Consider the following 3,188-nt stretch of genomic DNA (forward strand, 5'->3'; position numbering starts at 1 on the left):
TTGGAGATAATATTGGCAAATATGTTCTCCCATGCAGTGGGCTTTCTTGTTGTTTTGATGATGGTTTCTTTTGCTGTGAAGAAGCTTTCTATTTTGATGTAGTTGCATTTGTTTATTTTCTCTTTGTTTCCATTGCCCTAGGAGCTGTATCGGTAAAGATATCTGCTTTGACAAATATCTGTTCTTTTACTGCCTATAGAGTCTTGTAGGATTTTTATGGTTTCCCATATTACATTTAAGTTCTTTATCCATTTTGAGTTTATTTTTGTGTATGGTGTAAGTTGGTGGTCTAGTTTTATTTTTTTTGCAAGTATCTGTCCAGTTTTCCCAACATCATTTATTGAAGACTATTTTGTCTCCATTGTATGCTCTTGCCTCTTTTGTCAAATATTAATTGCGCATACTGGCTTGTGTTGATTTCTGGGTTCTCTGTTCTGTTCCACTAGTCTATATGTCTGTTCTGATGCCAGTACCAGGCAGTTTTGTGAACAGTGGCTTTGTAGTATAGCTTGATATCTGGTATTGTGATCCCTCCAACTTTGTTCTTTTTCTCAAGGTTGCTGCAGCTATTTGATGTCTTTTTTTTTCCAGATGAACTTTTGGAGAGTTTGTTCCAGGTCTTTGAAGTATGTCATTGGTATTTTAATGGAGATTGCATTGAATTTGTAGATTGCTTTAGGTAGTATGGATATTTTAATGATGTTGATTCTAACAATCCATGAACATGGTATGTTCTTCCATTTGTTTATGTCTTCCTCTATCTCTTTTTTGTCCTGTAGTCTTCCGAGTACAGGTCTTTTATGTCCTTAGTTAAATTTATTTGTAGCTATCTTAATTTTTTTTTTGGTGCAATGGTAACTGGAATTTTTTGTTTGTTTGTTTTCTTTTGCTTCTCTTTCTGTGAGTTCATTATTAGTCTATAAAAAGGCCATAGATTTCTTGGTGTTAATTTTGTATCCTGCTACTTTGCCAAATTCACTTATTTGGTCCAGTAGTTTTTTGATGGAGTCTTTAGGGTTTTCTATGTATAGTATCATGTCATCTGTGAATAAGGATAGTTTTACTTCTTCTTTTCCAATTTGGATGCCTTTTATTTCTTCTTCTTGTCTGATCGCTATGGCTAGCACTTCCAGTACTATATTGAACAGGAGTCATGAAAGTGAGCATCCCTGTCTTGTTCCCATTCTTAGGGGAAATGAGTTTAGTTTTTGCCCATTGAGTATGATGTTGGCTGTAGGTTGGTAATATAAGGCTTTTATTATGTTGAAGTATGATCTTTCTATTCCCACTTTGCTGAGAGTATTTATCAAGAAAGGGTGTTGGATTTTGTCAAATGGTTTTTCTATATCAATTGATATGATTATGTGATTTTTGTCTCTCAGTTTGTTTATGTGATGTATCACATTTATTGATTTGCAGATATTGTACCATCCTTGCATCCCTGGAATAAATCCCACTTGGTCATGTTGTATGATCTTTCTAATGTAAAAAGGATATTGGCCTGTAGTTCTCTTTCTTGGTGTCTTTATCTGGTTTTGAAATTAGAGTAATGCTGACTTCATAGAAAGAGCTTGGAAGTGTGCCTTCCACTTGAATTTTTTGAAATAGTCTGAGGAGAATATGTTTTAGTTCTTCTTTGAATGCTTGGTAGAACTCCCCTGTAAAAGCCATCTGGACCAAGGCTTTTGTTTGTTGGAAGATTTTTGATCGCTGCTTCAATTTCTTTGGTAGTTATCAGCTTATTCAGGTTTTTTTATTCTTCTTGATTGACTTTTGAGAGCTTGTATTTTTCTAAGAATATTTCCATTTCATCTAGGTTGTCCATTCTGTTGAAATAGAGTTGTTCATAGTATTTTTTAATAATCATTTTTATTTCTGTGGGATATGTTGTTACTTCACACTTCTTTCATTTCTGGTTGTATTTATTTGGGTCCTCTCTCTTTGCTTCTTGGTGCACCTGGCTAGAGGTTCATCAATCTTGTTTATCCTTTCAAACAACCAGCTCTTGATTTTGTTGATCTTTTGTATTTGCTTTTGTCTCTATGTAATTTATCTCCACTCTGATCTTTATTATTTCCTTCCTTCTGCTTACGCTGGGCTTTTCTTGTTGCTCTCTTTCTAACTCTTTGAGTTGTAGGGTTAGATAATTTATTACCATATTTTCTTGATTTTAAGATTGGCTGCAGAGCTATGAACTTCCCTCTCAAGACTGCTTTCATCCCTAATCGGTTTGGATCAGTGGATAGAGCATTGGCCTGCAGACTGAAGTTCTCACCACATACACAAGTAACTATGTGTTGTCATGGATGTGCTAAGTAACTTTATTTTGGTAGAACTTATGGTTTTACTTAGGCCCATACATTTCTTTTTATCCAAAGTAAATATCTTCCTCTATTTCTTCAGACTCAAGTATTTGTGTAGAAATTTTCTTCTTAATCAGGGTATCAAACTTTGACCTGCTCATAAATAGTAGTTAAGATGTGAACAAAGAGAGGTTTTTCAGAATTATATTTTCGTTTAAAAATGCACTGGTTTCCCAATAAAAATGTGAGATAAAATCAATAGCTTTTCATTATTATGTCAGGTCACTCAAATATCTCTATTTTAAAACAAATGAGTAAAAATTACAAGACTTCAGATCTAATAAAAAAAGTGTTTGTTAAAAGCACCTAATTGTGAGACTTACAAAGATTCTTACAATAAACGTTTGCTATAAAAGCCATAAAAACTGTACAGAGAGAGTTCTGGTCAAGATGGCAGCACAGGTAAACACAATACTGGGAACCATCCACAACCACATCAAACTTACAAGTAAACTAGTGAACAACCATCATTCAGGGCCATCTAAAATATAGCAAACAGGAGTCCTATTAGTAAAGATATAAAGAAGATGAAATATTTGGTGATGAAAGTCAAGGACCTACAACCAACATTACTAACTACAAAGGCTATCATTTTAAATTATGAAAATCAGTTTGAGGGAATTTTTTTTGCGGGGGGGAAGTGGACTTGAAACTAATTGTGCACCAAGTTTTCTTATATACAAGGATATATTTCAGGCACTATTGTGTTCCTTTTATCATTTGTCTATCTCTGTGCCAATACATCAATTTTGTAATTACTATACCTTTAAAATACATCTTCAAATCATTTATTTTTATTTATTTATTTATTTATTTTTAAATTTT

Source organism: Myotis brandtii, unplaced genomic scaffold (genome assembly GCF_000412655.1).
Source record: "Myotis brandtii unplaced genomic scaffold, ASM41265v1 scaffold126, whole genome shotgun sequence".
In the NCBI taxonomy this organism is placed as follows: Eukaryota; Metazoa; Chordata; class Mammalia; order Chiroptera; family Vespertilionidae; genus Myotis; species Myotis brandtii.